Source organism: Ambystoma mexicanum, chromosome 3q (assembly GCF_040938575.1).
Source record: "Ambystoma mexicanum isolate Mex_15411 chromosome 3q, UKY_AmexF1_1, whole genome shotgun sequence".
NCBI lineage: Eukaryota > Metazoa > Chordata > Amphibia > Caudata > Ambystomatidae > Ambystoma > Ambystoma mexicanum.
Window position 1 is genome coordinate 773,758,670 of NC_090926.1, and position 20,572 is coordinate 773,779,241.

The 20,572-nt window shown below is 48.9% G+C and overlaps 1 protein-coding gene across 5 annotated transcripts in view; it reads right to left on the minus strand.

Moving 5' to 3' along the window:
- TMEM94 (transmembrane protein 94) overlaps positions 1-20,572 on the minus strand; it is a 2,019,771-nt gene that overhangs the window by 937,868 nt on the left and 1,061,331 nt on the right. The gene's annotated exons all lie outside the window — the stretch shown is intronic.

A 20,572-nucleotide genomic window follows, 5' to 3' on the forward strand; every position in this document is an offset into this window, starting at 1 on the left:
ACGGCTCCGACGTAATTGTTCAAATTTGGCTAATTTCAATAAACATGCAGAGGTCATGGAAACTAGGCTTACTGAAAGAGGATACCCCAAGAAATTGGTTAGACAATCCAGAAAGCGGGTACGATATACAAATCCTGAAGCACTTCTAAGCCCTAAAATTAGGACCCCGGACCGACAACAATTGGTATGTGTTTCTACTTTTTGCCAGCATAGTCAGGCGATCAATAGTATTATCCTAGAAAATTGGAGAATTCAAAATTCGACGGGGATGAAATTCCCAAAATCACTTTTTGCCTTTAAGAAAGGGAAACATTTGAGACAAAAATTAACCCGGGCCAATCGACTTCCACCTAAATGTCACCTTATTAGGGACATTAATTTGAATCCAGTTGTGGGACACTATCCTTGTACTTCATGTACAGCTTGCAAATACTCAAGGAAAATGACCACATTTGTGGGAGAAGGAAAAACATGGGACTTAAGGACATTTACCACTTGTAAAAGCAAAAACGTGATATATGCGGTTCAATGCCTGTGTAATAAATTCTACATAGGAAAAACCTCAAGAGAGGTACATGTTTGTATTAACGAACATCGCTAAAAAATTCGAACCCACAACCTTAATGCCCCTATGGTACTTCATTTTGTGGAGACTGGCCATAATGTAGAAGACCTAAGGTGGTTCTGCGTTGAGAAAATTGCCACTAGCAGGCTTATTCAGACTAAGAATAAGTTGTCATACAAAGAACAACTGTGGATTTTTAACCTAAGAACATTAGATAAAGGACTCAACACGCTGGAACCTTGGGAGTTCAATACATGTTGACCTAACATGCTGGAACCTTGGGAGGTCAATACATGTTGACTTCTTCCCCTTGCCTGTGGGATATAGTCTCTCCAATAGACAACACCTGTTTTTGTTTATACATCATGAGAGGAATGCATTATAATAACAATTTGTTTAAATTTACAGAATATCTGTTTGTTTATACCTCATGATAATAATAATTTCTATTACATCCATTGGTTCAGTAATTATGCGTAAATCCTTTTTGTTTGCGCCCTGCCAAAATATAGTATTTGCAGCGCAGTCCTTTAACATCAATAGTACCCCCCCTTAAATTTTACAATCATTCAAAAAACTTTCCTGTATGCTTAATATTATATAGCAAACATGGCTTAGTACATTGCCCTTTTAATATCTACAGGGTCCTCTCTTAACCTTCTCATGTACTACGTCCTGAGAACTAGCCCTAAGTTTCTATTGTAGCACAAGTGCAAGCTACACCAGCTGTCGCTTCCATACGGCCCCTTTAAGTTTTGGCTGGCTTTGAATTACGTGACGGGCTTCCCCAGCGATCACATGACTGCTGGGGTAGCCACCTCCACGCTATGCACTCAATATTTAAATGCACAATGGACTCCCATGCAACGCCTTGGAAAACTCTTGACGAGCCCCGGGCTCTGTGTTCTGCTGATGATTGCAGACAGAAAGACGGGCATGGCTAATCCAGTAAGTGTTTTCGTCTGCGTGACTAATACAGTGTTAGTTCATTAGGCCATTTTAGTCTTTTTGCAAGTACTTGGTTTTCGCTGCAATGTTTGTACTTAGCATTTACGATTTGTTATTTTCGGCAGCATGGACGGCCACCTTCAGTAGGATGTAGATGTAAAACACACGCGTTAGTGTGCTAAAAATAGAAATAACAAGAGCTTTTCAGGTTTATGTCAGTTACCTCAGCGGCACCCGTTTTTTGCTGTAACGTGCGTGTCCGCCCTCATGTAATGTTTTGTCATCTACGCCAGTGAGAAAGGCAGTTTCCATTGCCAACATGAATACATGTAAAAATAGTACAATTGAGGTCTTTGACCATTTTAAACTTTAAAACGGATAAAAAGACAATTTAATTTTAAATTGCGGCAAACTCTTTTCAGCACAAGGGACACAATCGTCTTTATCGTCTCCCACCTGTATGTGAGCATTAGCGGCTATAAATATAACTTAATATCTACTAATGTACATAGGGTCTAATAACAACATGACTCCAGGACTTTTAACTCACCCATCCTTGACCTCCCCTCTCTCTTTCTTTCTTGTCTTATACATTTTTTCTTGGTTAGATTTAAATGCATTCAAACGCACTTGTACTGAGGCAACACCAACGCCAGTAACAGTAGCGTGACTACTGGAATAAATCCAGCATTATTTCTTGAGGCAAATGGCAAGGCACTTGTACCTTGATGCTCTCAGGTAGCATAGAATTTATGACTTTCTCAATTCTTGCCGTTTTATATGTCATTTCAGATTTTCTTGAAACTTTGTGAAATTTCCTTGAGTCAGATTCAATGGATCTGACGAGTTAGAGCACATGACATTGGGAGTCAGGTCAGTTTGGCCCCACAATTTCTGTGCTGGGCCCCTGGTGGTTCTGGTTTCTCACATGGTGGTGGTACAATCCCACTTGAGAGACAGTGGTCTGTTTTGGCTTGGGGTCCCACAAACCCTCCTCTTTAGACACTGTGCAACAACAGGGACACCTTGGGATTCGTCACAACACGGTGTCCCTAATAGTTTTTTTACTTATGGTATAAATAATTGCATGATGGTAGTTCAAGACAGCAAGTACAGATAGTAGATTCTTGTATATATAAAATGATGTATTTCTGTGTTTTTTTTATTGGTAATACTGTACCAAGTGGTCCTCCTGATGAAGACGTTATCTCATTTATCATTTTTTCAAACGTCGAAACCGGTAGAGAAGAAGATCCGGGGATGGGATGTATTATTTTTTGTTGAATATACCCACTCCGTGGAATAGAGCACATTTCTGGTCAATGGTGAAACACATTTGATGTGGATAAGATGAAATATTCAAGATCATGTGGGGCTAATTTATCTGCTACCACATATGGATTGTACTAAAAAGTTTTAGTCAAACAAAAGTTTTCACTGTGAGTGAATGAGGTTGATTGATTTGAGTTGTAAATGATGGATTGACTGTTGGCGAATTATGGTTCTGTTAGGTTTTTATCACCTGGTGTCTTGTGCTCCTTTGCAATGCTGATGTAATTTAATGTGTGTGTATTATATAATGATCAATTCATTCTTGAAAATAATGTATCTTAATAAATACATTTTTGATACCTTTTAAAATAAAAAACAACCTCTGGACACATTTTTCAGTAGATTGTGTTACACTAATACCCTAGTCCAGTGTGTGGGGTTTCCCTGTGCCTTTCAGTGTGCTGATGTGATTCTTGGCCACTGAGCGAGACCAGAGACCCTGAGCTGTGTGGTGGAGATGGTGAGCTCCCCACCCTGTCAGGCATGCATTGGTTGCGACTACCGCCTGTATCTCGGGATTGTAAAAGGGTTTCCCCTTGGACAGATTTTCTCTTGTCCACCAGTTTAGGCTTTGTACAAGTGTTGGCGAAACGACCACTAGATCGTCCCACTGACCACTTGGCTGAGACCACTGTTTAGCCAACCATTCCTGCATGGGACGCATGCGCAGGCGCGCGTGGGGGACCAGGTAAATACATGACGCCATCATGCCCAGCAACCGCATTGCTTTGCGTACCGTTAACTGGCGACCGGACTGATATTGCAGAATTTGCAGCAGTATATTCCGAATTCTCTCCTCGGAAGGAAAGGTCAACCCCTCTTGAGTGTCTAGGATAGCTCCTAGGAACTGTTTGGAAGTGCTTGGCACCAGACTTGACTTTTTCTTGTTTATTGAGAAGCCAAATTCGAAGAGGAGATCGATTTTCCTTTGAATGTTTGTTCTGCAAATTACTGGGGTCTCCCCCGTGATGAGCCAGTCGTCCAGGTAAGGGTACACCGGGATTGCCTCCCTGCGTAGGTGTGCTGCCGCCACCGCCAGTACCTTGGTGAATACCCTTGGAGCCAAAGCTATCCCGAAGGGCAGTACTTTGAACTGGTAATGCCGACTGTCCACCTTGAAGCGCAAGTACTTTCTGTGCGCTGGGAACAAGGAAATATGAAAATAGCCATCTTTCATGTCCAATGTTGCCATGTAGTCCCCCTTTTTTAGGAGGGGGATTACCTCTTGGAGAGTAGTCATTCGAAAATGTTTGGGGCTTGACATACTTGTTTGCAGGCCGTAAGTCCAATACTGGGCGCATTGTCAAATCTTTTTTTGGCACAAGGAAGTAAGTTGAATAAATACCCTTGTTTACCTGGTGTCCCGGGGCGAGTTCCATAGCGTCCTTTGCTAGCAGATTGACGATCTCCTCGAGGAGGATCTTCTTGTGTTCCAAAGAATGTATTCTTTGTCGTGGAGGAAGGTTCCGGGGACGGTCTAACAGTTCTATGCAGTACCCAGCGGATACTGTGGACAGCACTCATCTGTCTGATGTGATCCCTTCCCAAACTTGGGTGAAGTTGGAAATGTGTCCCCCTACTGGGGTTGCGTGAGAAGGGACCCTGAACGGAGCGTCACTGTTTTGGTGGAAGTGTGCCGCCTCCTTTACTGGGACTGCTTCTACCCTTACCACGTCCTCTTTTATTACCCCTGCCATAACCCTTGGTAGACTGTTGGTTATTATTGTTCCATGGTGTACCCTGCCTCTGGGAATAGTTAGATCCTCTCTGGGAATTTCGGCTGCGTGGGTGACGAAAATTGCCATTCCCTCTTTGATTAGGGGGTTTGTTGGTTAGTTGGCCTAGGGATTTGAGTGTCTCATATTCGTCCTTGGCATTTTTAGGCGCGTCCTCGACCGCCTTACCAAACAGATCCGGCTCCACAGGTTTATCTAACAAAGATGCTTGGGTTTCAGCTTTGAATCCAGACTGCCGTAACCAAGCGTGTCTCTTGATAACAGTTCCTTCTGCTATCAATCTGCCGGCGTTATCCGCGGCATCAAAGGTTGCTTTTAAAATGCAACCGGACACGGCTCTTCCCTCCGCCGCAACTCGTGCCAACTGGCTCTTTAAGGGTTCTGGGGCGGAGTCTATGAGTGCCGCGACTTCTTCCCACTGATGGCAGTTGTAGCTGGCCAACAGGGTGGTGGAGTTAGCAATCCTTGCCTGGTAGGCGGAAGTGGATGCTACTCTCCTGCCCAAACCATACAGTTTCTTGCTCTCCTTGTCGGGAGGAGCTTCGGACGATGACAAGGGTGTTCTAGCCCTCTTACGGGTGTTAGTAACAACCAGGGAGTCCGGTTTCAGATGCCCCCTTATATACAGTGGGTCTGATTGGGCTGCCCTGAAAAGTTTCTCAATCCTGGGGTTCACTGCCCTGGTGAGGTTAGGATTCAAAAGTGAAGGGTCTATTCTCCTCTGAATGGACTTAAGGATAGGGATGGCCTGAGCAACAGGCCTCCTTTCTCCCACTAACTCTTCTGCAAAGTCCCTCTCCTCTTGAGCACCGTGTGTGTCAATGTGGAAATGTTCTGCCGCTCGGGACAGAACTTCATTCAGGAGAGGTTGATTGTCGACAGGGGAGTCGGTAATCGGGGGTTCTTTCTCTACCGGGGAATCTACTCTGTAGGTCTCAGGGTCTTCCTCTTCCTCTTCTTGGTCCTCTTCGTCCTCATCATCCCCATAGTAGCCCGTACCAGTTTGCTCTTCCAACATGCCCAAATCTGGATCCTCACAAAAGGATGTATCCCCTTAATATTGGGAGTAGGGCTGTATATAGAAAGGGTCCGAAGACCATTTTGGGGCTTAAAACCGGGACTTCTTACTTGGAGGTATTGGATCCTTAGAGCCTGAGGGTGCTGACCCGTCGGGAGTATAGGAGAGAAAGTGTTCAGGGTTTTTTGTGTAAAAATCTGCCAGTGAAGACATCCATGACATAACCCTGTCTATGTCATCACTAGACCATTCTCTAGAACTGGGATTGATCTTTTCTGGGGCTTTCTCCGCCTTATCCTGACTAGACTTACTGGTTTTAGCAGGTGTCCTTGGGATAACAGAGGACTGGGACGTGTCTGTCTGTTTATGTGGAGTGCAAAGTTTTTGAGGTGTGTGAGGAGGCTGAGACTGCTTCCTCTGTTGTTTTCCCCCCTCCCCGTGGGCGGAAGAGTGTTTTCCCTGTTTCTTCGCCCCTCCGGAGCCTTCCGACGCCTGGCGTCGAGGTTCGGGGGTAGTGTCCCTATCTTTAGAACGTGGAGGTAGGGACTCGGGAGCCGCCGTTACGCGGTCTGCGGGCGCCAACTCCTGGAGTGCGGTCTGGGGACGGAAGTCGGCATTCCGATTCGGACCATTCTCTATATGCCTCTTTCCAAGAACTCGACATGGGCGTCGAGTCTCGATTGGACTTCATGTGCTTTGTGGAAGTGCTGTGGGTAGCGGTTGTGTCGCCGGGGATCTTCCCCATAGCCGCCCTGCCGGACGACCATCTGAGGTCAGGGATTGCGCTCGGCTGTCTCCTGACGCCACGTTGTCCTCACCGTCTGAAAGCATGGTGTAGTTGCCATCACTGAAGGCGCCCTCCGCTGCCATGGCCTCCTGACACCAGGCGTGGTGGGCCCAATGCTTGATCGAACAGTCCTTAAGTGTTTTCGGTTTAAACCTACTACACGCTCTGCAGTTCGCCTCGGGGTGGTCCCTCGGCAAGCAGAGATTGCACGTGGCGTGCCTGTCGACCCAAGGGTACTTGCGGTTGCACTTGGGACAGAATTGGAAAGGGGTACCCTCCATACACACCTTGTGGCAGCGGGCTAGTAAGTGCAGGAATATATAAGAATGTACCTATATACCAAAAGAGTGTTAAGTATGTCCACCCCCCCACTCTCCCTACTTGCAGGGCCGAGGCCAGAGGCCTTCCGAGGCCCAAATCCGTCGTGCAGCTGTCGGCGGTCGAATTATTCTCCGGGCCGGCATCGCAGGATGAGCCAAAAAAGCCAAGGTCTTATCAAACTGGAGTGAACCGACATTGGATACAAATCGTGTGAAAGAACAAAACTCCTGTTCAGAAGGCATGAACATAACAAGGAAGACGTCAGAGGTTTATTAAAAAATAGTATTAAATACACAAAAAGGCTCGATTCCATGGTCTTCAGTCAAATGGAAGCATGAAGTTAGACGAAGGAAATGTTCACACCTATGCACGAGGGCAGACAGTGCTTCTCACTCCCTAAATTTCTCAGAGCTAAGAACACTTCCAAGGCCGAGCTTCAAAGGCCTAAATGACAGTGGCCCACTGAGGTGATGATGGATGCTAATTGGTGGGAAGCCAATGTTAAGGCACCAGCATCTGGATGGCCAGCCAGCAGGCGGCTAGACTCAGGTGGAAAAGTACTGACAGAGGTTAGAGTGCCAGCCAATTGTAGAGGACTGAGTATCTAGGGGTCCTATAGTTGTGTAAACCAATGGGACGTTGTGTATTTAGTGACGTTCATAGTGGTCATTTTTGGGGGAGGGCTTAGTTGTCCCACCTGATGTTACGTAACCAATCACGTAGTCACACTTTTTTAGACTAGTACGGATCGTATACTTAGACATTCACTCAGAACCAATCACCCATACTTGTAGGTTTTGTAGTTTGCCACGTAGGATGATGTTGGTAACACGTAGGTTAGACCTCATTGATGACGAGTATTACTTATAAAATCTCAGTTTTTACTAAGATTGTTTTGAGTAAGAGGATCAAATGAATTGGTTAATATTTGTTATGTTGCCTGTTTTAGATACTTGATATTAAAACAGTCTTCCTTTTGCCAACTTCCTGAGTCGTCTCTATCATTGATGTATGAATAAAGTCTGCATCCCCATCCACGTCCAGGGTAATTTCTACTCATCAAAGGGGCTGGGCTCTCCAGTTCACTCCTATGGCACAACACTTCAATGAACACAAACACACAATTGCCCAGAATCAATGTATTATTTTCGAACATGTTACTTTACACAGGGGAGGGGGTAATTTAAATAGATTACTTCAGCAAAGAGAATTACACTGGATCAAACAATTGGACACAATGTATCCACGGGGGATGAATTTGGATTGGGACCCGAGTTGCTATTTATAATGAATATACCAGGAGAATTTGCATTATGAAAGATAGTCCAGTATATGACCATATCTATATCACACTTTCAATGGATCATGTGATATAATAGTATCCCCTGACAAACTGATTTACAATGATGATCCAACATTCAGCTATCCACTCGAAATTCCAGAACACCACAGATTTGAGAAGTCTAGCCCTAATTAATTTCTGCACATGATCAAATCTACACTGCATCTTAATGTATCAGGGGATACGACAGAATCTCTTGACACATTTAAAAATCATAAGGGTGACTTAATACCTAGCTACCGGCTTCTAACCTCAAAATTGGTTTATAGATAAGCACTGGATCCTTAATTTTGGCTCATATCCAGTGTATTATAATAACTTTTGTAAAACTAAACTAATGCCTAAAAGACATGCCAAGATGGCACCCAGTTTATTCACCTAGACTGAGTGGAGCAATGCAAGAATAAACACACAGGGGTTCCTAGCAACGCATCAGACGCCACGAGACGCGAGGAGAGTGAATGAACCGAGGTGCGTGAGGATGAGAACGCACGAAACAGGATTAACGAAGGTAAGTTTTGTAAAGAAAACGTACGGGAATGGCGATCCAATGCAGAAGAATGTTTTAATGAGCTTGGTATTATGTTCATAACATTAACATGGAGACCTTTTCACTCAGACGGAATACCACGAAAAATGTGTTGATAACAAGAAGCGCAAATCCAAGAACGCCGGCAGAATCGACCTCTGAGCGTCCCTAACAACTAGACAGCTAAGCAGAAGGCATAAATAGAAGGTATTCACATGTTCATATTTGAGTAAAAACACGTTCATAAATAGAGGAGTTCCAGCAGAATGAACGAATGGATGACAATGTAATTGTCACTAAAAAGACTGAATCGTATATCTAATATAGTAAATTGTCCACAGAGACCATGGCTAGGGATCATCCCAGATGAAGGGTGAAAGACTACAGGTATCCGCGATCTGAAGACCGGATAATCCAGTTATCTTGTGGCTCTGTAATGAAAATTAGGTGAGTCTAGAATATTGGGATTAACATGAAGGAAGTTAGCAAATAACAGTTTAATTATTGTCAGCCTCTAAGTGGGACCCAGCGCTGCACAAGCGACTGATCCCGCATGAGACTGACCTCTCTGCCCAGGAAATATCATATCTAATACCCTGAAACATTTGTTTATTTTTAGAATTGAGGAAAATAGTTACCGAAACACATGAAGGGCATTGTTGACCCTCAAAAATCACGAGTCTGAAGGTCAGTGACAATGGATCCAAGGATCTACTTTGTACTTGTATAGACAACCAGTTTTCGATTTCAGTATCTATTTAAAATCATTACAAAGAAATTCCTTTTCTAATTTTATTTGAAGAACTCACCAATATCTCCAGATATTTTTACCTGAAGAAGGGAAACTTGTGCTCAAAATGTATAGTAATTTATAGTAGACGTCAGTCAGAGAGAATTTCATCTCTATAAGAATTACATCTACCCCTATCGGAAATATCTGGGTTTTCAAACTTTCATCACCGATGATGCAAAACATTGAAAAATATGTTGAAAAACGTGTTTGACACACATTGTAGTTCACCGAACAGTATATATTTATGCTGACTGATCACTTATGCAATAAAATGCAAAGTCTATTCCAGATACTTTCTTACCTGGTAACGTTCTTTCGATGGGATGGTCCAACGACGTATTCCATATCTATGACAGATAATGTCCACAGCTGTGCTGCTTCGGAAAATCTTTGGCGTCTGCGTCCTCTGTCGATGACGTCGATGCGCCGTCCCAGAAGACCTCCTCCGATGGCCAACGTCACCCGATGTGATAAGTAGGACGCACGACGCACATAGCCTCAGTTATATTTTTTTCCCAGTACATGTACCCCCAGTTTTCTGCCAGTCAGACACACAAGGCCTTGCGGAACGCAAGCTGCAATCGCAAAAGAAATTCTGCAGTGGGGAAGGCAGGGAGGGAGCGATATGGAATACGTCGTCGGACCATTCCATCGAAAGAACGTTACCAGGTAAGAAAGTAACTTGTTCTTCGAGGGCATTGGGTCCTCTGACGTATTCCATATCTATGACAGACTCCCAAGGCAGTACCAAGCAAGGAGGTGGGAAAGAATTAAGAATACAAATTTAGCATGCCCAATCAAATTGCGGAATAGAGAACTGCCTTGCCAAAGGCCAGATCTTGCCCTCTGATGGAATCAAGGGGGTAGTGACATACAAAAGTATGTACTGAAGCCCAGGTGGCTGCATCACAGATGTGACAAATAGGAACTCCCCTCTGCAGGGCAGTAGACGCAGCCACTCCCCTGGTAGAATGGGCCCGCAAGTCAGCCGGAGGATCCTTATCCGCCAAGCGGTAACACTCGGAGATAGCTAAAATAATCCAGTGAGACAAAGTCTGTTTTGTCACAGCTTGTCCCAAACGCTTTCCAGCGTAACCAATGAAAAGTTGATCGTCCACTCTGACCCGGGACATGCGCGAAATATAAAAACTCAACGCTCTCCTAGGATCAAGCCTATGGAGCCTCTCCTCTTCCTTACCAGGATGTGGAGGAGGATAGAACGCCGGAAGAACAACCTTCTCGCTCAAATGAAATTCCGAAACCACCTCCGGAAGAAAAGAAGGACGAACTCTAAGGACAACCCTGTTCTTATGAAACACAGTGAAGGGTGGCTTAACTGAAAGTGCCTGTAACTCACTCACTCTGCGAGCGGAAGTAATCGCAACCAAAAACACAGTTTTCAGAGTTGACAGCCTCAAAGGGCAAGAATGTAAAGGCTCAAACGCAGCACCCATAAGAAACTTAAGAACAAGGTTAAAATCCCAACCTGGCACCAGAAAAGGTGACGGAGGGAACACATTAGTGAGCCCTTTCAAAAACTGCGAAATTAAAGGAGTCTTAAAATAGGAACACTCTTCAGATGAGCGCTTAAATATGGACAGCACCGCCAGGTAACCTTTAATGGTCCCCACTTGCAAGCCCCTGTGGGCCAAAGAAAGCAAAAAAGACAGAACCACGGGAATGTCACATTCAAAAGGATCCACATTCAGAACTCTGCACCAGTCGCAGAACATTCTCCAATGGCAACGGTACAGAAATTTAGTTGCCGGCCGCCTGGCCGAGAGCAACACCTCCGTCACGTCTTCAGGGAGGTCCCAATCCTTATACCTCAACCTTTCAGAAGCCAAGAGTGAAGATTGAGGGATGTGACTTCTGGATGGAGAACCTGACCCCCCTCCCGTGAGAGCAGATCGTCTCGGTAGGGAAGACGACGTGGAGAGCAGATGGGCAAGTCTAGAAGGTCCGGGTACCACGTCCTCCGGGCCCACGCCGGAGCAATGAGGATCATCCGGGAACGGAACCTCTGTAAACTCTGCAGCACTTGCGGGATGACGGGGACTGGAGGAAACGCGTACAGCAGTGGGAAAGACCACTCCACCACAAACGTGTCTCCTAAGGCTCCTTTTGGAGGAAATTCCCGCAAGGAAAACCTTTCGCACTTCCGGTTGATACTGGAGGCGAAGAGATACACTTGAGGGGTCCCCCAAAGGGCGAAGATCTCCAGGAGAATCTCCTGAGCCAGCTCCCACTCGTGAGAGACCGCGCTCTGCCTGCTCAGAGCGTCCGCCGTCTCGTTGTCGTCTCCGGCCAGATGAACCGCGGAGATTGAAACTTCCTGCTGGATGGCCCAGAACTCGAGCTGCATCGCCTCCCTGCACAGCGGAAGTGACCCTGCCCCCCCCTTTTGTTGAGGTAGTGCATGGCCACGGTGTTGTCCGTTAGAATCAGGACACTCTTTCTACGCACAGTCGGCAGAAAATCCTTCATGGCTAGCCTGACGGCCCTCAGCTCCAACAGATTGATATGGAGTCTGGACGCCGACGGAGACCAACAACCGCTGTCAACTCGTTGGCATGAGCTCCCCATCCCGTGAGGGATGCGTCCGTCAGGATCGTCACCTCCGGCCAGGGCAGCCAAAATGGGGCCCCCTTCATCAGATTGCGCTCGACGGCCCACCACAGAAGGTCCCGGGCTACCCAGGGTGGCACCTGAACAGGGTCCGACAGCCTGCCAGAGGACTGAGACCACTGGAGCTTGAGTGCCCACTGCAAAGATCTCATCCGCAGACAAGCCTTGGGCACCAGAAGAATGCAGGATGCTATGAGGCCGAGCAGTCTCAAGAACACGGACGCTGGGAGATCCTGGGCAAATTGAAACTTGTTCACCGTCTGCTGAATGTGAAGAGCCCTCACCTGAGGAGGAAAACACTGCCCCAGGGACGTGTCGAGCACTGCTCCGATGTACTGGAGCCGTTGCGTTGGTGTCAAATGGGACTTCTTTAAATTGAGGGAGAAGCCCAGCCTGTGAAGGGAGTGGCAGGTGACGGACAGATGATCCAGGACTTGCTCGGGAGAGCTCCCCCTGATCAACCAATCGTCCAGGTAGGGGTAGACGTGAATCCCCCCTTTCCTGAGATGCGCTGCCACCACCACCATGAGCTTGGTGAAAACCCTCGGGCCGGAGGTCAATCCGAACGGCAGGACCCGAAACTGAAAGTGCGAGTCGCCAACCGCGAACCTCAGGTACTTCTTGTGCTTGGGATGGATCGGCACATGGAAGTAAGCATCCTTGAGGTCGAGAGAAACCAACCAGTCCTGAAGTTGAAGGGCCTGGAGGACTTGAGAAAGTCACCATCTTGAACTTGTCCTTCCTGAGGAGTTTGTTCAAACCGCGCAAGTCCATGATGGATCTCAATCCCCCGTCTTTCTTCGAAATCAAAAAATAAGGGGAATACCATCCCTTGTTCCTCTCCGCTACAGGCACCAGTTATATGGCGCCTTTCTGCAGCAGGGCTTGGATATCCTGCGCAAGGAGCGGATCCGGACACTTCAAAGAGAGGTTCCCTGGTGGATTGTCGTGAGGCCTCTGCCGAAAAGGAAGACCGTAGCCGTGGGTTATGATCTCCAGAACCCACACATCCGAAGTAATGGCTTGCCACTCTACAAGATGCTGCGCCAGCCTTCCCCAACCGGCGAACCATGGGACGTGGCCTCATGACTGAGTGGTAGCGGCTGCGGCGTTGCCTGAGGGCAAAGAGGCAACTGCCCGAGCGGCCTTGGCACCTCGAGTACCTTTGTTTCCACCTCTGGCACTCTTACGATGGCCTCTTTGACTGCTAGCTCCCCTCGCTTTACTGAAGGACGAGTAATAGCGAAAGGAACCTCCCCCTAGGACGAAAAGGCAGAGGTTGTCGAACTGCAGCGCCCAACGACTTCGCTGCAGCTTCGGAGGTCTGCAACCTCTCAAGGCTCTCGTCAGCCTTGCTGCCAAAAAGGTGTTCACCGTCAAAGGGCATGTTGAGGAGCCGGGACTGCACATCAGGAGTGAACCCAGACTTCCGCAACCACGCAAACCTGCGCATTACGGTGCTCGCCGCCATGGACTGGCTGACACAATCTGCCAAGTCCAAACCCGACTGAATGGCCTCACACATGGCATCCAGGCCATCCTGACCCATAGCAAGGAAACCATCCCGTTCGTCCCCTTCGGGAATATGTTCAGCCGCTAATGCAACACAGTTCCACAGAGTGTGTGTGAAACGAGACAAAGCACATATGGAGTTGGCCGCCTGAAGCGCCCTACCCCCCGAAGAAAAGACTTTCTTCGCCCAGCCGTCAAAACGTTTGTCGTCCCTATTCGGAGGGATGGTAGGATACGACGCCTGCTTTGCCGGGGCCATAGCCGCCTGCACCACCAAACTCTCCAGAGTGGGGTGCCTGGACAAGTAGCAGGGGGTCGCTACTGGCTGGATGGTATTTTCGCGACAAAGACCTGCCCACTGCCGGGAGACTCCCCGGAGCAGTCTAAGCCACCGCCACCCTTCTCTGCAGAGCCATATGAAACGGCAAAACCGGGTCAGTGGGAGGACCGAGATCAAGGATGTCCGGGAGATCATCCTGAACGAACTCCCCTGGGGGAGCTGACCAACCCAAATACTCGGTGACCCGAGACATAAGGCGCCGATATGAAGAATCGGCATGAGTGCCAGGCTCCGGCCTACAAAACTCCACCTCCGGAGAGGTGTCCAGTCCACTGGCATCATGCAGTGACTGCCTCAGGTCATCAAACTGGCTATGGCCTGAGATAAGCTCATCTGGAACCGGAACCGGAACCAAGCCGTCATCAGAGCCTTCATCACCCTCTGAAATGTACTCCAGGCAGGGAGAGGAAGACCTCTGGGGACCAAAGCAGTGCCTGACCTTAGCCAGAGCCTTTCTAGGGGCAAACCCTGTGCCACAGGGCCCCTCCGACACCACTGCCTCGAAAGGCGTCGAGGGCGCCGAACGAGTCGGCGCTGGCGTCGACAGAAAAGGCGTCGACATCGAACAAATCAGCGTCGACGTCAGCTGCAGCGACACAGGCCTCGAAGCCGGAGCTCAGAGCGTGTCTCTCGACGACCTAGGTGCCGACGGCGTCGACGACCCCCTCGGAGGCAGAGCCTCGAGAGAAATCGTCGACGACCTCGGCGCCACAGGCGTCGATGTCTTCTTCGAAGGCAGCACAGGATCACGCGGTCTCCAGCGCGTGGAGGACCGGGACCTGGAACGGGCATGGCGAGAACGGCTACCCTTGTCCGAGCGGGACCTCTCCCGCGAACCGTGCCGACCACCCGAGCCCGAAGGCGTACGAGCGGTGTCTCTCGACCGGTGCCGACCGACCCCAGTCGGAGGCGCGGACGGACCGGTGCCCTGCGATTCAAGAATCGCTAGCATCTGCTTCCCGAAGGAAGCCCACTCCTCTGGTGTCGCTTGCATGGAGGGATAAGCGACCCGTTGATGGGCAGAGTCCTCGGAAGAGGACGGGGCAGGCGACCTATGCCGGTGCTTCCGGGAATGCCTCGAAGAGGCGGAGGAGTGGCGAGACCGACTCCTGGAAGGAGACCCACTGGACTTCTGACGATGAAGCGGAGAGTCGCCCCTCGAGTCATCCGTCGAAAGCCCCGCAGACCTCGACTTCCGGGGCTTAGACACCCAGCCTACCGACAGCTTCTTCTTGCGTTCCCGCAAGCCTTTGCCGTGAGCGACTGGCAGTCGACACAGTCATCTGTATCGTGGGCCTCCCCGAGGCACCAGAGGCAGGCGTCGTGCGAGTCTGTGACCGACATCTTGGACCCACAGTCCCCGCATTTCTTGAAGCCCGGACGCGGGGTTGAAGATGAAGTAGACATCACCACGAACAGGTCTTCACAAAAAAACGAACAGGTTCAACGAGCCGAGAATCAAAAACAGCAAACTCCAACGAGTCGTGGCGTACCGAGATTCACGAAGCGAACACGTTTGTGGAAAAAACAGAACTGAGGCTATGGGCGTTGTGCGTTCTACTTATCACATCGGGTGACGTCGGTCGTCGGAGGAGGTCTTCGGGGACGGCGCATCGACCTTATCGACACAGGACGCAGACGCCAAAGATTTTCCGAAGCAGCGCAGCTGTGGAAATTATCTGTCATAGATATGGAATACGTCGGAGGACCCAATCCCCTCGAAAGTTATGTGCACAATTTGAAATTGAACATTGAATGACTGAAAACTAGGTTTTACAAGAGTGTGCCCTCTGTCTGCCCTTCTATGATCTCGAAGGACCTTCCCCCCCAACTTTCACTTAGATCTGGTAGCACAGATCTGACGAAGAACACCTAAAAATCGCTGACTTATCCAATGTAAACAAAGACCATCAGGAAAACGCACAAGCATTTCTAAGCGCACCTCTACACCTCTTTACAGTTTAAGACAACGTATTGAGTCGGGCGCCTAGGAACAGCGCGTTCTGCAATGGTGTTAAGCAGGACATCGGATGATTGATAGAGAATCACAGATCCAGCAATAGCCAGACTGTCATCCTGTGTGTCCGTCGGCAAGCTCCCGCGAGCGGGCCTGTTTCAGCCAGTCGTCCAGGTACGGGTATACGTGTATGCCCTGTAGAGACAGGTGGGCAGCCACAGGTGCCAGGCATTTCGTGAACACTTTGGGGGCTGACTTCAAGCTGAAAGGTAGGGCCTTTAACTGGTAGTGCTGCCCCTACCACCACAAAACATAGAAACTTCTGATGTTTCTTGTGAATGGGGATGTGGAATGTTACTTGTGAATGGGGATGTGGAAATAGGTGTCCTCTGGGGCCAACAACATCAAGAAGTCTCCTTTTTCCAGTTAAACGAGCCCGTGTTGCAACGTGACCATCCTGAACTTTTGGGACCTTAGGTAGTTGTGCAAACGTCGTAGGCCTAGGATGGGCCTCCAGCCCCCTGTCCTCTTTCTGACTAGAAGATATCTGGAATAGACTCCAGTCCCACGGATCAGTTGGGAACCAGCTGAATCGCACCTTTTTGCAGCATGGCTCGTACCTCTTCCAGAAGCTGAGGGATGTGCTGCTCCTGACAGGGAACCAAAGGGATCAGAGGACACCTGCGTTGGAACTCCAGCACGTGTCCTTGGGCATGAGCGTCCAGCACCCATCTGTCAGTGGTGATCTTTCTCCACTCGGTAACAAACCTACTCAGCTGGCCTCCCACTGGGGTGCACGAGTGGGGACCCGACGTCCCGGTCGGATCAGGCTTGCTTCGGCGCTGGTGTCCTGCCCTACGGGCGACGGTGACACTGTCCTCTGCTACCGTAGGCCTGGGAACAGCCTCCGTAGGCTTCTTGCATTGAGGATCTGGAAGGCTATCGGTACGACGTGGTGAAACCTTTTGAAGACCTGCTCGACTTTCCCCTAGAGGAGCGAAAAGAAGACTAGCAGTGCTGCTGGAGAGTGCCAAGGGAACGGGCCGTGTCCGTATCCATCTTGATGGCCTTCCCAAACAGATACTCTCCGTCGAAGGGCTGATGGAAATTAGTGGCCTTCATCCAACCTTGCTGACAAAGGCAGACACTGTTCCCCATTTGTCGGCGACGTCCAGTGCCACTGTGATGGCGTGACCCGACGCCACTTTCCCTTCCTGGAAGAGAGCGATGGCCTCTATCTTCTTAACGTCAGGGAGGAACTCCAGGATCGGTCCCAGCTTGTACCACAATTCCCTGTCATACCTAGCCAGGATCGCCAGTGCGTTGGTCGCCTAGGTAGTGGAAGCCGCTGTGAAAATCACCTTTCCCATGGCGTCCATCCTTTTCCCCTCGCTGTCCACAGGGACCGAGGACGGGTAAGCCAACCGTTTCCTCACAACCTTTGACACAACCAAATCCAGCGATGGCTGTGACCTCAGGCACTTGGTTGCAAAGCCTGGCACCCTATATTTATTCTCCAGCCTCTATTGGCTCTGTCCAGGACGACCGATCTTGTTTCAGAGCTGCCAGAAGCATGAAACTTCTCCCCTGAACATCCGTGAAGACCTTCTCTCCAACCTTGACTCTAGCATTCCCTCTGTCCTCATCCTACTCAATCTCTCCTCTGCTTTCGACAAAGTCATCCATACCATCCTGCTCAATTGTCTCCGTGACAACCTGGGCATCACCGATCAGGCTCTGGTATGGCTGACCTCTTTCCTTTCTGATCGACCTTCCCAGGTACAACTTGGGTCCTTCCTTTCCTCTATCTCCCTCTCTACCTGTGGTGTTCCCCAGGGGTCTAGCCTCTTGCCCTGGCTTTTCAACCAATACCTGGCTACCCTCGCCTACTGCATTTCCATTTTCTGCTCAAAATTCCAGTGCTATGGTGATGACACTAAACTCATTTTCAGGCTTCCCTCAGACACTTCCTCTCCGTCCCTCATCTCTGATTGCCTAATCGCCATTCAGAATTGGTATGCCCCCAACAAATCTTTGTCTAAAGCCCAACAAGACTGAGATCCTCCTCAATGGTACACCTTCACCATCCTTTGCCCTCAGTCTATGGCTGGCCTCCGTTGGCCCTACTCCTACCCCTACCTGCGAGGTCAAGAATATCTGGGTCATCTTTGATTCCACAATTTCCTTCTCCGGACACTGTGACATCTCTAAAAAGTCAAACTTCCTACTGCACCTACATAGAGGTACTCTGCATTTACTCTCCTTCCACCAGAAGCTCACTGTCTCCCAGGCTCTGGTTCTCTCTAGGTTGGACTAGTGTAACAGCCTCTTTCTAAATCTACCAGCCTCCACTCTCCGCCCTCTACAACTAATCCAGAACAGGACTGAACGACTCTCCAGCTCTGAAATCCCTTCATTGGCTCCCAGTGGATGCAAGGATTACATTTAAAACCCTCTGTATTGTCCACAAAGCTTTCTGGGGGCTGGGTCCAAAATACCTTCAACTATCCCTCCCTTCTCGAGCCCTTCATTCCTCCACTGCTAACTCCCTCAGGGTCAGTCGTTTTTCCAAGAAACGAGCTTGGGGTAGATCTCTTACTCCGGTGGGGGCCTCCCTTTGGAACAGTCTCCCGGCCACCTTGAAACTTGAGGGGAACCATCTCCAGTTCCGGAAGCACCTCAAGCACCTTTTCTTCCCTGCTGATCTGTTTTCTGTCATTGGCACCACGCTCCGGGTGACCCTTTGCCCTTCGGGCCCAGGTACCTACTCACCCTACCGTACTGCCTTCGAGCCAACCCCTGCACTGGGATCTGTGCCCATACAGTCCCCCATTTTTTCTTCTACACTTATTGGATATACCCTTTCTGACAAATTATGCACTTGCCTCTGCCTGTATTTATTTGATTTATTGCATTTATTTATTGCACTTATTATTTATTCTGTTTCTCTCCTCTGTGCTGCATTTTCCACTCTTCCCACTTCCTCGCATTTTCCCCCTTTTCCGCTTTCCTTGCGCTTGCACATTCTTAATGTCACTGGGCCTAGTAAGATTGCTGTTTTTATTCTCCCTTGTTCCCCTCCCTTTGCTTGGTCGCGCTCTGAAACACCTGTGTATGAGCGCAATATAAATAAAATATCCTATCAGTCTATCCTGTTTGGCGGGAGCCGTGCAAGGGTTCTTCATGAGGGCCAGGCCCTCCTCCAAAACATCGTCCAGAAAGGGCACGCCCATGATCGTCTTCCTCTTGACCTTGCGCCTTTGAAAAAAGTAAAAAAAAATTAAAAAAAATCGACATACAAATATGTCGAATCAAAAGTGCCGAAATTATTTTTTTTAAATTTCTTGTTTTTTATTTTTAAGGGTTTAGTTTTGTCTAGTTGCCCAAAAAAAGTTGTCTTTTTTTTTTTAAACAGGGATGGGGGGGAATCCCCACCCAAAAAAATAAAAAATAAAAAAAGGCATTTGAAAAAAAAACATTTCGGCAATTTTGATTCGACATATTTGTATTTCGAAATAGTGACTGTCGAAGAAGTCACTATAAACCGCCTTTGATACAAGAAGGCCTTCTTGGTTTCCCACGGCACCAGCTGGATTAGCGATCATGGAGTGGAACGATCCCACCTCATCCGGTGGGGACACACTATGTGGAGCATCCAAATGTGGCGATTCATTGTCCGCTGCTACAATGTCCTATCCATCATCCGTCGTCGTTGACGTATCCATTCCTGTACCTGCGTCTGCTGGGGAAGAAGGGGCCCGAAGTGGAGGATTCGGAGGATGCTTCCTCTTCTTCGCTGGAGGCTGATTGGGGACCACAGGTACAAGAACCAGAGGCATCCTCATCTGAATCTCTGACACCAAGGTGTTTAGAATCGACAGAATATCCAAGGAAATGTCCCTCGGTTGAGAAGGCAGAACAGGAAAACTAAGCCCTGCACCATTGCCGCCGCCACCCTCCTCTTCAACGTCCTCGTGGACCGTATTTAAGGACTCTTGATCTTCGTCATCCGTGGATGAGACCTCCATGGTTTGGGCAACAACATGGGAGGGCTGCTTCGGGGTATCCTTGCTCCCCTATTTTCTCCCCCCTGAGGGTGTTGAACCGGGGCCTGGTCAGGTTTCACCCTTCTGGCATGCCGGTAGACTTTGCCAAAGTCATTGCAGCAGTGTTGCGCCTTGGGAGCAGGGACACTGAACCGTGGGAGCTACCCTCGTAGGATCAGCACCCGTAACTGCCATGGTAGTACTAGTCTTTGACGGAGCCGCCGACAAGGTCTTTGTCTGTGCAGGTTGAGCCTGCTTGCTGCGCAGCTTTCTTCTCCTCCGTCTGCGGCTTCTTGGATTTCTCACGTAGTTTAGCAGGGGTAGATTACTTCCTCTTTGAAGAGGAGCTTGATGGGAGGCTGGCAATGGAGGCAAAAGGTGATGCTGATCGCACCCTATCCACTTTGGGACCCTCTTCCACGGCGAACCCGGTGGACTCTGACTTGCAGCTCTTGGCCTCATCGTGGGCCCCCACAGATGTGGCACCCTCAAAGGACTTAGAAGACCGCTCCTCGGACCGTCCGGTCCTGGGCGAGGCATGACGCTGCTCAGAGCATGGGTTAGAGACCTTGGCGTTAAGCCATGCCGCCAGCCTGCTATGCTGGTCCTTTGTCGTTTTCTTGGAGAAACCTAGGCATTTCTCACACTCTACTTCCTTGTGGTCCGGGTACAGGCAGTAGAGGCATTGCAAGTGCTTGTCCTCCACAAACACATTCCG